General features: G+C 35.5%; 1 pseudogene; it reads right to left on the bottom strand.

Annotated features, from left to right (window-relative positions):
• Positions 1–11,079: 11,079 nt before the first annotated feature.
• Positions 11,080–11,586, bottom strand: LOC123235091 (annotated as a pseudogene).
• Positions 11,587–14,947: the final 3,361 nt, after the last annotated feature.

The raw sequence follows: 14,947 nt of genomic DNA, 5'->3' as shown, positions 1-14,947 counted from the left end.
TTTCTTTCCTTCCATCTTAGAAGCAATACTATGGGTTGGTTCTAAGGCAGAAGAATAGTGAAGGCTAGGCATTGGGAAGTTAAGTGACTTGCCCAGGATCACATAGCTAGGAAGTTGTAGGGTTTAAATTAATATCCAACACTCTAAGAATTATATTTTATAGAGTTTATTAATAAAAGAAATAGAAGTAAAAAACCTAATTGTTTAACAAAATTAAGACCACATGAGCGATAGTCTCCTGCCTTTCATCTCATGCCACCTCCACCAAACAGATCAGATCAAAAGAGAGCAAGAGTCGGGGCTACACCAAATTTATAGCCTGCCTATGTCAGCACCTAACATAAGGAGTATGGGTTGCTGGGAACTGTAGTTCTAGGGTAAGAAAATAAATTAAACAAAATGTCTGAGGTCATATTTGAACCTAGGACATCTGGTCTCTAAACCTGGCTCTTAATTCACTGAGCCATCTAGCTTTCCCCCTTCCTACTTATTTTCATATATTAAAATTCCACCAAAGCTTCAAAACTCCCCATAAATCCTAGGATTTTCATGACACCTCCTCATACTCTCTCAACCAAAAAGAGAATTCTTGGCCTTTTAGATGGCAACAACACTTTAGTATTTATTTCCTTAATCGTGTTTGTATTTGTGTAGTAACGTTGTAATGATTAAAATTTCTCTTGGACACTATATATTAAATTATAATTACTTAAAAGTAAAATTTGGAGAGAGAGAGAAGGAAAGAAAAATCACCAGGTTACTCTAATTTAAAAAAAATGCTTCCATGCTTCCCCAGAGCCAGTACCCAGCTAAGGTTCAAGTGGAGACTTAAGAGTCACAGAGAAGGGAGAGAGTTCAGGAAAAGACCCTTGCCAAAAAGAGTCCATTACTGCCTGACCTCCTCTCATTTTAAGGCCAATGACATCATTCCTACTGAGGCTCCCTAATTGGACATTCTGGGTCATAAGCCTGACCTCCAAATATGTCACCCCTCAAAAGAGGACTTCTGCAAACCTACTCCAGAATTCAGGTTCCTATGTGGCCCTTTTGTCGCATGTCTTGGCATATGACTTAATGAGCTTGTGTGGGTAAGGGTTTACATTTTTATATGAATTTCACATAGTCTTACTTATCCCATTTGACTGCAAACCCCTTGAGGGCTGAAACCAATTTTTGAGTTCCTAAGAGTGCCTTACACATAATGGAGATTCAATTACTATTTAGTCTATTCGGTATTCTCAAAGATTTCTCATTCATTCATTCTTGTGTCTATTCAGCAAAGTAGTTGGATCAGAATGCTTGTGTAGGGGAATAGTGGGTGCTGAGATTAGAAATATAGGTTGATTACATGAAATGGAAGACTTGAAATATAGGCTGAAGAATTAAAATTTTTTGACTGCCCCAATAAATTGCAATCATTTAGGGATTTAGAAGTTTTTAAAAGAATAAGACAAGCCAGTGTTGCTAAATATAAAGGTTCTTAATTATGCATGCATTTCAATTCATACAAGGGAAAATTTGAAATTTCAGGAGACTCTTAGGGGTATGTAAAAAGTGGGAAGAGGTATTTATCAGAGGACAGAAATAGAGAAATCAACAACCTTCAGACATGATGGTCCTTAGACTATGATAGGAGCAAGAAGTCTCAAAGATATAACTTCCTCAGACTCTTTGGCCTGCTCTCTGGTCACTTCTTAAATTGTCTATTGTCTTGTCTCCAGGGTAGGACAGCAGACTTAAGCACACTGAAACTAGGAATCAATATTGCTAAAATAGGGTCAGTGGATTTATACTATTACTATATTCAGACATTCTACAAACTTTATTGACTTTGGGCAATCCAATCCTTATGATAATGACAAAAGAGGTAAGAGTCATGGATTTTTTAAAAAATTCTTCCATTCTGTCTTAGAATGAAGACTGAATGTTGGTGCTAAGGTAGAAGAGCATTAAGGGCTAGGCAATGGTGGTAAAGTGACTTGCCCAGGGTCACACAACTAGAAAGCATCTGAGGTCAAATTTGAACCCAGGACCTCCCATCTCTAGTCTTGGCTCTGAATTCACTGAGTCACCTACTTTTCCCTCATAGATTTTTTACCAGGAGAGGTGAGGTCTTATTTTGTTTAACTCATTTGGCCACTCTCAAGGAAGGTCTATTCTCCAAATTGAATAGACAGCATTCCACCACACATACACCTCTCATACAATGGTTCTAGAATGAATGATTCCAATAACTTCCCCCAAAAAAGCACAGAATAGGGTGGAGGGAAATAGGAATGGGTGGAATCTAGAACAAAGCTGATATACTAGAAGAAATACAAGATCCCCAAACCAGAGAAGTTTTTTTGGACTACACAAAGGTGTATTATCTATATTTAATGTGCTGTGTATGTTCCTTGTGGTATGCAGCCTTATCTTATCCCTATTGCTCTCAAAACATTCTGTACAGGAAGTGTTTAAACAGGAAGGTTTGATTGCAGCATATCACATTTGATGATGGAACGTATCTTCCTACATTAAAGAGCTTTGTCACAAATAGAATTAATTTTAAGGTCATTCTTTTCTAAAAATGCTGAACGATCTCCAGGGCATTAAAATATATTAGAAAATTGAAAAAAAAGTCTCCAGGAAGTTTTTTGAGGAAGAAAGGGTTAAGTAAAGAATAAAACAATAATAAATTTAAAAAATAGAGTGAAGCCTAATTAATTCTTAGAATCACAATCATGGAAGCTGAGATTCGTACAGGAGTTTAAAGGTCTGATCTCAACCTGAAAAACAGTCCCCTTGGCAGTATTCATGAAAATTGGCCACCTCATCTATTCTTGAAGACTTCCAGTTAAGGGTGGCTGAGAAGAGCCTCCAGAGACAGACTGTCATAATATTAGACAGGTCTAATCACTTAATTTTCTCTTTTGTTGAGTCAAAATCTGCCTTTGAAACTTCTAGCTATTGCCTAGTTTCTATCCTATGTAACTAAATAGAATGTTGGATCTCACTTTCATTTACCTACTTTTAAAACAATCAAAAGAAATTTATTCTTAATGCCAAGGCTTGTCCTAGGACATACAAATCAGACCATTCTTAATTGCACTCCAAAAAGACTATATCCTTTACTTGAAGCTTTTTGGTCAACTTTTTTTTTTATTTATGTCCTCAAAAATTAGATAATCACATACTTCGTTATTCTGATGGATTTCTAATTTTATATGTGTGAATATTTTATCTAATGATACAGATTACAGCGTACTCAGTCCTGCCTCTTCTTTATGATTGTATTCAATGTCCTCCCATCAGTTTACTGTGGGTTGTACATCCAATATGCTGGACTGCTTCCCATTCTCTTGAAATCAATAGATGAAGCAGATGAGTTACCCCGTCACTCATGCGAAATGGCCAGCCCATTTTGTGTGCATGTACATGTATTAATATATTTTTGCTGACATTTATTACAGCATTTCTCACAAGTCCCAGAAATGATATTACAAATGTTAACCCAAAATTTTGTGTCTTTTAACACATACTTTAACTCTGACTTCTCATTGTTTTATTAAAATTATTGAAATCCTCTCACACTAAACATTTATTAACTAAGGTCTACATATCTGTTGCTACCTACCTGAAGACAAAGTGGTTCAAAGAATAGTCCCTGCTGTCTCCACAGAGCACACTGATCAGCTTGACTAGAAGTTATAAAACATGGCTGAAAGTCTCTCTGCCTGCAAGTTATCCTTACAGCAGACCTCCTGTAATGCAGACCTGGTTTTAAATGGCCATTTATGAAGTCCCTTTAAATGTGCACTATTCTATCTTTAATTTTTAAGTGATCCTACTAGAATTTCATTAATGCCTGGGCCTTGATTCCCAGTCTAATTCTCATTTCCACATTCCATATATTTTTTAGGAAGTGTGGGAATTTTTTTCATCAAATTCATCGGTGAGAAACTCCCTCTTATGTGTAACACACTTTTAGAGAGTTTCCAATATAAGTGACTTGTCCAAAGTAACTCAACAAGGATATTATATACAGGACTTCTTGATTCCAAGGGCATGACTCTACCCACTATGACAGGCTACCTCTCAGGTAGGGTATGCTATTCAACTGTTAATCAAGATAAATGATTATCTTGAGGATGTGCATTCCTCTGAAGATGTTAAAAATGCAGTTTTAGAAATTATCTTTTTATTTGCATGTGTAATTAAAATCTATAACTTACCCATAGAAAAGCAGTGAAATTTTAAATGCCCTAGACAACTTTTTTAGTCCATAATCTTCAGAGAAACGTTCTACCCTATGTTAGCAGAGGAAGTTTGATACCAAGAGAACCCTAGGATACAATTGAAATTATAGATCTCAGCCTTTCTTCTGACTGAAAGAAAAAAAATCTACCCATAGCATACAGTATACAACATTATAAGCTGGACTGGGCATCCTACACTACCTGTAAATATAAACCATCTAAACATTATATGTGTTTCTACAAAAGACAAGAATCTCTGAGTCTTGTTTTCAAAACAAAACAAAAGACTTTTCAGTGAATGTTATTTTAGCCTCATCGTGTGCCGCATCAACAGCACATACATAATTGAAAAACTATATTTTCAATTATTGTGAGTTGCCTAAACAAGAGAATTTTTGTGGCTGTTCAGTGTAACCAGGTAATCATTAAAATCTTGCTCATGTTGACATTTTTCTCAGTTCTGAAGTGAAGTTAAATTTTCTTAGTAGTAAATGAGATCTCATGGGAAAAAAATGGTTCGAAAAAGATTTAAGCAGGTTTTCCACTAGGCAAAAAAAGAAAGGAAGGGGAAAAAAGAAGAGAAATAGCCTTCAATTTTATTACTTGTTTTTTAGAATCAAAGTCATGGCCAATATCCCACTGAGATGAAAATTATTCCAGGCTGGAGGATTGGTGCCATGAATCTACGTGTCTGTGAAAATGTACTGACATTATGATCTCACTAATGCATGCTAATATCCAGTGAAAATTGACTGCATAACCAAAAGCATCGGGCAGTGTTGTCTAAATTTTCAGATATGTATTCTGATGTGATCTCATTATTGCAAAATTAAATCAGATCCTAGTAGGATGTTTTGATATGCCTTCCAGAAATAACAAAACTGACAGCCTGGTAAATCATGTTTCAGTGACACCTTAGTGGAAAGTCAGAAGAAATCAACTTGATCTTCCTAGATGAATAGTTCACTATTCAGACTATTTCTTGCCTTTAGATACTGTGTCTATAAAAATATCACCTAACTAACTCAGATCCAGAGAAATGTAGTCTCAGAGTTATTCCTTGAGAATAACTGGTTTCTGATTATATGTCTAGGTATGTAAAATATCTTTCCTCCAAAATCAAGTGACAGTATTTGTTCTACCCAAATTTCTTTTCCTGGACTTCAACTTTCTGTTGGACTGGAAACTTAATAAAATTAATTTTGTTTTCATTTTTTGAAAGGTTAGACTTATCCTAAATGCTATAAATAATATTCTAATATTCAACCATGTTGTAGTAGATAATGAACTAATTTTGAAGTGAGAAAGATTTGAATTCATGTCCTTCCTTAAACATACTAACTGTGTCACACCTGAGAAGTTTCTTATATTTTTTGTATCTCTAGAGATCTCTTGAAATTTTTAAGTTTCAAAGAAGTATTTGATCTTCATTGGGGGTAAAAGTTGCTCAAAAAGAACTACCAATCATTGGTGTTAAAAAAAATCTTCCTAACTCTGGGAATCTTTGTTCATCCAACTTCATATGATAAAATATCTAGTCACTTCTAAGTCTTCCCCTGGACCCAATGAATGCTACTGAATTTACTTATATATTATGTAGTAATAACAGTAAGCTATGAAAATCATAAGTATGCAAAAAGAAACCAAAAAATGCATGTCTTCATGGAGATTACAATCTAATGTAGTAGAAGGGGAACAAGTAAACAGATATGTACAAATAAGCTATATGCAGGATATATAGATGATAATTGAGAGGGAGAAGGCACTAGAATTAGGAGGCGTTGGGAAAGCCTAGCTGTAGAAAATAGCAATAAGGGAAAGCCATTAATTAGAACATAAGGATCCTTGCTGAATACATATTGGCTCAGTTTTAAAATTTAATATTATCTATATTTTACTGTTTTTACATATTTTGTAAATATCTCCCATTTACATTTTTATCTTTTTTTAAACCCTGTTAAGGGTGCACTCAGGAGTGTTGCTGGTCATGCTTGACACCTCTGCTATAGAAGATGAAATTTTAGTGGAACTTAAAGAAATTGAAGGAAGCCAAGAGGTGTAGATGATGGGGAAAGCATTCTAGACCTGGCATATAGCATCATCCCACATCCAAAAGTATGGAAACTCCCATATTAAGTAAAAATATATACATATACATATTCATATAAATAAGTGTGTATATACATATTTTTATTTATATATCTTTGTACATATTTTATTTAAGCATCTTTGTACATATATTTGCATGTGTTCATTGAGAGTTTCCAAAATATGGAAATCAATCCTCTCACCATCAGCATCATACTACCATGATGATTAGCCTAAGTCCATGGTGGCAAACCTATGGCACATATACCATAAAGGGCATGCAGAGCCCTTTTTGTGAGCATGCCAGAATTCATTACTAGAAAGCCAAAGGAACTCAGCTGAGCTGCTCCCCTCCCCCTCTCCATGCACCTGAGGACATGTTTTCACATCATCTGGTCCTCTGCCCAAGAGCGCAGTGGGAGCACTTAGTCCCTCTCCTGTCTGGGATAAGGGTTGGGCTTGGTTTCAGGGTAGAGGATGGCACTTGGTCTCTGGGGTATCAGGGCATGCACTTGATCTCTACAAAGTTCACCAATAGCGGCCTAGATTTTTACACATTTAATCCAGAAAGATAAAATCCAGCCTATTTTTATCCAAGTAATTGTTCTACTCCGATACTTTCTAAAGTACTTGGCTGGAAATTGTCTCTTTGCAAGACTGAAGTACACTTTATTCATGGAGTACTATCTTTTAAAACAAGACAATAATTTCATTTTTCTGGAATGAAAATTTAGCATGACCGAACCAGAAAAGATGATCCAAAGCGGTGGCCAGTTTGTATTTAGCTGCAAATTCAATGTTGATTTCTGCATCTGAAGGTTTATAAGCTCATTATTTTGGAAGTCAAAGGACAAAGCACATGAATCATAATGCATTTTCTCAGCTTGAGAACTTATATCTTCATAGTGACCTATGTCTTCTCAATCCATAACATGGGATATAAGACATGATGCATTTCTCACCTCCTTCTGTTATTGAATATTAAATTCTTGATCTTCAGACTCTGGATAAGAAGTTTTGTATCCTTCTAGAAGGAGAATATATTGACAATAAAAAGTTAAGATGCATTTACAAAGAAAAACATGGTAAGAGTGTATGCATTTAAAATCATCCCTAATGGAATAGATGCAGGTGCTGTTTGGTGTGCTAATGCATAAAGAAGACTCCTGGTTAGACATAAAGGCAAGTGAGAGGAGTGCCACTTTTGCATTAGATAGTTTTCCTTCCATTAAGATGCTATGGTCCTCATTTATAACTTTATGACTTTCTATTAACACCTTTTCAAAAAGTGTTCCTAATTGTTGTGTCTGTCTCCTTGATTCCTTAGCAGAGTATTGAGACGAACTGGGAGCAGATTCAAGATTTATTCCTAGACTGTGTGTGTTTAAAAGGGAGAGACAGAGAAACATTATGAAGATGGTTTGGGAATACTGTAAACAATCTCCCTCCCTGAAATGAAACAGATATTTTTAAATTATCCCATGGAGAAAATTCTATATCCTCTTCATCTTTTTAACACTAGTACTTAGCCTAAGGGCAGACTTTACAACCTTCCTTATCATCCATCTCCTTTCTTATGGAAACATTTTCCTTTGAGAATACAGACTTGCTCAGCCATTCCATAGAGTGAACTCCATCACCCCAATTCTTTTAAATAGGACTGTGTTTTCAACATGAATAATGTCTTTATTTCTCATTTTTTCTTCTCATATCCAAAACCAATTTGAAGGATAATAATTGCTTAAATTTTCATAAAGCCTTGAAGTTTACAAAATTCTTAACATATATTATTTCACGATATCCCTGTGAGAAAGATTTTTCTCTGCATTTTACAGATGATGAAACTAAGGTCCACAGAATTAAATATCTTGGCTAAAGATAAAGAAGTCATCAATTTTCAAGGCAATAATTTGAACCCAGTTCCTCTCACTCGAAATCTAATACTCTTATCATTATATCATATTTAGCTCTATGAAAAATGTGAAAGCAGCAATATGATATAAAGTAGAAAGAATGCTGGATTGGAAATCAAGAGAGATATGTATTCAAATGCTGCTTCTGATACTTACTAGGACATTACTATGGGGAAGTCACTTAACCACTGAGTCTAAGTTGTCCCCTCTGTAAAACTGGGAATGATACCAATTCCTTCATGTTGTTCTCATAGAGTTGAAAGGAGCAAAAGAATGAATATGAGAATTTTGAAAACTACATTATAGAAAGTCATCTACTATCTAATATTAAGGAAGAAAAAGCTATTGTCAATTATGAAGAGTGAAGTAATGTCCATTATTTTGGTATAAAGTTTGCTTTTTCTATTTTTGCTTTATATCTTTGAATGATTTCATCTTTAATAAATTCCTAATATCTTACAATGGAAAGGATTGAAATTGCCTTTACAGGAGATTAATTTGACCTCAAATGACATTTTTAGAAATTAATTGATATCTCAATATCCCACGATCATAGATATAGAGGTAGAGGTCAGAAGCCATGGAAATCAAGATCATTATTGTGAAGTCCATCTCAGAAATTGGTATTATAAGTTGTTATTGAAAATACTTTATGTAGCTAACCCAGATTGTTCTTATCATGTGTCAGTTGGTCTCTTATTGCTCTTTAATTTTGAGTAAGTAGTAGTAAAATACTAAATCATCCCAGGCTCAGAAAGCATCCTTAGACAATCTCAATTCTGTTTATAACAGGTTAATACCATATCACCCTAAAATTTAGGATGTGAGTTAGAGTATATGATTTTTTACAATCATTTATTCATCCAACATTTTCTGAGCACCTATGATGTACAAGATTCCATGATAGGCACTTTGAAAGTAAATGAGACACTATGTTTGTTCTCTTTGAGCTTAAATTCTTAGTAGACTATTGAAGGAAATGTTGCAAATGGGAACTCAAAGCAAACCATTTTAAAAAATAACCTGTCTGTCTCCAATGACAACCTCTCATTTTTTCTCTGAGTTTCTTTCTTTGCTTTTTTTTTTGTATTTGGATTCTTTCTGGTTCTTGCCTTGGTTGTATGTTTATATCCCTTTTTAACTTGGTCAAAAGGAGCCAGGCATCAGCATATGGACCTCACAATAAGCTATGATAAATTCTGAAGTGTGTCTCATCTGAACCCAGCACAAACAATTTGCTTCCTCTAGTAAACATTTATGCATTTCCCTGACATTTCAACACATTTGCTTTTTTCTCCAAATTACTTATATAGTCAACCCTGCCAATTTAAAAAAAATGTACTGAAAAAAGAATAGTTCATTGTGGATAAGCATGGAAGAAGTTAACACCAAAGGCCAAATGTATCTTTCTTATGAAGTTTTAAGAAGCCAATTAATGTCTTCTAATAAACTAGTATGAATTTAAAAATAAATTAATGAAAAATAAACCTTTTTTCTAAAGTAGTTTATATTGCAGGAGAATAATTTAGATAATCAGAAAAAAGGAAAAAATATTCCTGGTAGCAGTAAGATAGGGATGAAAACACAAGGACCAAATACTTAGTGTTGATAAAAAAAAATTGGTATATTCAGCATAAAGAGAAAGGATAGTCTTGCTTGAGTGAAGAATCCCTTCATTTCTTTATCTTTTAAATAGTCATGAAGATAATTAATAGGTAGGATATGAACTATCATTATGTCTATTTGAAAGGTGAAGAAACTGAGCCTTGGTGTGGTAAAGGCAATTACTTATCATTTTTACTTGACTTAATCAGTAAATACCAAAATAAAGACAGAATACAAAATTCTTAGACCCCTCACCAGGTTGTCCATAAAATGGAATGCAAATAGAAGAGAGGGTTCGGGTTTTCAGATGCAATATTTTTGTTGTTCCTTTTATAATAGGAGTTTTTAAAATGATATCCTGTAATTTGTTGTTCAGACTAGCTTATTCCCTCTTAGCTCTGAGAGCTCTTTGGGACAATGGAGATATTTGATTCAGATAGCAAAATAAGTCACATCCAGGAATTCTTAAAGGGACATATTCTGAGAAAGACAAACTAGGAGGAAAGAGCAGAAATTGTCAAAGTTGTGCATTAGCAGCAGCAACAACAATAGCTCTAGTGGGGAGACTAAATCCTAAACTACCTTTAACAAACTTTTCTTAAAAGAGTTCAAAACAAAAGGGGAATGACTGAAGGGAGAAACTAGAAATAAAAAGGGCTAAGTTGTAGCACAGAAGGGCCATTGGGTTCTCCAGGTCCTCAGAAGAGAAGAATCAGATCAATAATATTATTTATATTCATTTATTCAAGTACTCAGGTAAGTTTCTCCCAAAAGTTATGTTCTCTTTTTGCATCCTTCTTTCCCTATAATTGTCCAATGATAGACACTGTTGTAAACTCTGATCATTTCTTTTAGTTAAATGCTTGCTGTTTCCTGATTTTGGCAGACAGAAGAGAAAGTATTAAGTACCACATGCCATTGAATGTTTAACCACTGCCTTTCAAAAAATGTTATGTATGACGTAAAGTTTATTCTTTATTGTTAAGATGTTCTCTCTCATTTTTGTTTTTTGTGGGAGAAAGTTGAGGGTTTAAATGCAGTTTATTTTAGACAATCTATATGTTATGTTGTAAAAAATCACCTTCTCTCCAAATAAATCAAGGTAAAAAATAAATTACTATAACCCATGATGACTTTGGTTTAACTTTGTCTAAATCCTAATGTGCAGATGACAAAAGTCAACAGTCAGTTATGACTGGTAATCCAAAGTAATCAGCTGAATTTTTTAACATTTTTCACATTTCTAAATCATCCTTAAAGAAAATCATATATAGGGTCACATTATCCTCATGGAAGTCCAAGAGAATTGCTATGCCACCTGGATTCATGTTTTAACCCATGGAGAAATGACAGTTTTTAAAACTAGCAAGAGTATGTTTGATTTCTGTAGCTCTCATCATAAAGGGTTTTACTCTATCTGGCTTCTGTTCTCCAAGTCTGCCTTTGACTGATTTCATGTAGTCTTTGATGTACTTTTTGTAGAATTCTTTTGTGAAGCTAGTTTCTTGCAGATTATGGTTTATTACTGTGTCCACTCCAGAGATTACAGTGGCATCTGTTCCTTCACCCTCAGGACCTTCAGTAAAGGAATTTCTACCAAAGAGTGAATTATTGATGGTATCCTCTGTCCTACTGAACATCTTCCCTTACACCTCCAGGTACAGCTAGTTTGTGATGTCCCAAGATCTTAGTAGAATGGAGAACATTTCCTCATAGGTAATGAGGTCACAGTAGATGATCATGGCAGCTGAAGAAAGGAGGCAGTAAGTACTAGCACTGCAGATCCATGAGCTGCTTTTAAGCAGGATGCTGCCAGAGTGGCACTTGACTGGAGAAGCCTGAAGGAAAGAGGAACACAGAGTCATCTAAGTAAGAATTGGATTTGGGTGTCCCGGGGAAGCATGGAGTTCTGGGAGTTGGAGGAGTGCTTGAGGGCCAGGGTTTTAGGGGATCATTCTTACAGGTTTCTGGGGAGAGGGGCACTCTTATTTGTACCACCTTAGATTTTGCTCATTAAAATATCAATATCATGAGTATGAATGCTAGCTAAGAGTTCCTTAATTTGCATAACATTTCTCTTACTTACTGCATAAGTCTGGAATTTATATGCAGTTTATATACCAGGGGATCATTATTGGAATCAAGGGACTATTTTATCAGGACCTAGCTGGCTTCTCCTAATTTAGTTCATTGTCTCTGGGTGTGGTTTTAATTGATTTACAAGGCATATTTTGCAAGTGGATTCTATGTTCTCCTTTACACTTCTAATTCCTAGTTCTTATTTACTGTTACCTTACACAGGCTACTTGTATACCTAATAATAACTGGTGGGTGGTCAGGAGAGCAACTAAAACAACATGATTTCACCAAGTGTCCTATAAGGTACCAATTATTCAAAAGCCACACTGCAACTTAAATGTTGATGATTTTTTTATCTCTGGGTACCAGGATCACCACAGAGGCCACAGGATTCTTCCCTATGCCACACTTTATGCTTTCTTTTTTTGAAGGTGGAAATCAGAAGGAATCTTCTCCCCTAGTATTACAGGGAGTTGGGATCATAAAGGGCAAGACGAACTGGACAAATTAAAGGGTGGACTTTGTCAGTTCTATTACTTTACCTAAATAAATAAAATCTTAGAATAATAGAATTTCATAGTTGGAAGAGAGCTCCAGGACCATCTACAACATAACACAACTGTATAACTTTAGGTATTGCTATAGAAGTTCTGGGACTAAATTATCTTAGTGAGTCAGGCAAAGGATTTACATGACAAAACAACATGGAGCCTCATAGCCTAAAAAACTTGTCTGAAAGTGAATGTCCAGATTAATATTAACATAGCCTTTGTGATTTTAGTTTTGAAATGTATGAATGACTCATAATTATGCGTCTAATAAGAGTGGAAAGAAAAGAGAAAGAGAGAGACACAGAGAGAGGAACAGAGATGTACCTTAAACATCCTTAATACAAACTACTAATGGACACAAAGAAATATACTACAATGATCGGCCAACAGCCTATGAAGAATAAATTTAATTAGATAAAGCAAAATTCATCAATAACCTGTTTATTTGGTAAGTGCCACTATCATCTAGCTGACAGAAGATTAGCAGGAATAGTACAACTAGAAATTTTCTATAATCAGTCAGAATAGTTTATACCTTTTATCAGTCCTCTTTCTCCTCCCCTGGCTCCAATTCTGCATCATTAGTTTCCAATTTGACAAATTCCAAAATTTCCATAAAGAAAATATGGAAATGTAGTTATATCTGTTAGCAATAGTTTCAGCACCTTACAATATGGCCATAATCAAGGAATTTGAAGACAGCTTCACAGAGAGTAGCTAGGTTCCAGTTACTGACTTGCAACTTGGGCATTAGTTACATCAAATGGAAAAAGTCAAAGGATTAGTGAATAATGGATTAGAATTGGAAGAGGAAAGAAACAAGCATTTATTAAGCCCCTACTATGTGCCAGACACTCTGCTAAGCACTTTGTAGTTATTATCTGGTCCTTACAAGAAGAACCCTATAAAGTATTATTATGATAGTCATTTTATATTTGGGAGACTGATCCCAGATTCGGATTCAGGTCTTTTCCTGATTCCAAGTCCACTGATCTATCTACTTTGCTATCTAATTGCCCTTTATAGATCATTAAATTCAAGCACTTGATTTCACAGGTGAAGAAAGTGAGACGCAGACAGTTTCAGAGAGGTAAAACATCTTATTCACAGCCACTGATGCTATATGTAGTGAAGCTTCAAAACCAATTCTGGAGACATCCAAGTCCAGGGTCCTTTTTCCTCTGGTATGTTTCATATTTATGAACATGCTATTGCCCCATTAGCATTTCAGTTCCTTCAGTATAGTGACTGGTTTTGTTTGTTTGGATTTTTGTAATCCCAGCTATAGCACAGTGCTTGGTACATAGAAACTATTTATTGATTTATATTGTTCTATTGATGCTTATAAATAGAAACATAAAGCAATTCTTTGGATCTTTGCACAAATTAGCCTGCTTGATTGATTAGTTTCCTAGCATATTAGTGAAACATCCCTATGAAATTTCTTGCATTTCTTCAAGTGTTCCTCCTAATTTCTCAAGTGTTCATTCCATTAAATTCCATGCACAGGGGGCAGCTGGGTAGCTCAGTGGATTGATAGTCAGGCCTAGAGATGGGAGGTCCTAGGTTCAAATCTGGCCTCAGACACTTCCCAGCTGTGTGACCCTGGGCAAGTCATTTGACCCCCATTGCCCACCCTTACCACTCTTCCACCTAGGAGCCAATACACAGAAGTTAAGTGTTTAAAAAAAATTCCATGCACATTTATTAAGCTCCTACCATGCCCAAAGCAAGGTGGTTGGCTCTGAGAATAGATTTGGGGAAGAAAAGAGACACTTCTGATAGTCATATGAAGTTTAAGCCAGCAAGGAAAAGAAAAGAGAGAGGCCAGAAGAAATTCATTTATTGGCCTTAGTAAATTTTACATTTTGCCAGGCTGAATCTGCATGATTTAAAACAAACAAATGGACAAAATAAAAAAATGGGAGGATGAGGTACAGGGAGGAAACATAATTTAAATGAGAGGCAATCTGGAGGCAGAGCCAAGGTGTAAGATTATCAGGAAGCAATAAATCTCCACTCACTCCCTAAAACCTCCAAACAGATCTAGAAAGTGCACTGGGCCAAATCTTGATGGGGGTTGGGGGGAAGCAACCAGCCAGGCTTAATAAATTATTTCTCCAGCCATTTTTTTTAAAAATTGGGAGACATTAAAATAGCTACAAAAACACTAAACCTGGGTTGTGTTTGTAGTATTCTAACATTCTGGGATGTTTCCCTAGTCAAGAGGAAGTCCCACTCCCAAACAGTGACACTGGGACAGAAACAGACAGCAACGCAGATTTGATTCTTGTAGCCCAGGTTCAGGCCACAAATCCAGGGCTAAACAAGACCTGTGCCCGAAGATGGTAATTCAGGCTTAGAAGTACAACAAAGCTTGGACTTTGAACTGAAAGAGAAGCAAGTTCTGAAACAAGTAACTTTGACACTGTGGTTCAGGGCCCAGCAGTAGGGCTGGGACTAACTTCCAGCT

The sequence above is a fragment of the Gracilinanus agilis genome, chromosome 2 (assembly GCF_016433145.1).
Source record: "Gracilinanus agilis isolate LMUSP501 chromosome 2, AgileGrace, whole genome shotgun sequence".
Classification (NCBI taxonomy): domain Eukaryota; kingdom Metazoa; phylum Chordata; class Mammalia; order Didelphimorphia; family Didelphidae; genus Gracilinanus; species Gracilinanus agilis.
The sequence above is the reverse complement of the archived record's forward strand: the minus strand, read 5'-3'. Positions and strand labels throughout refer to the sequence as shown.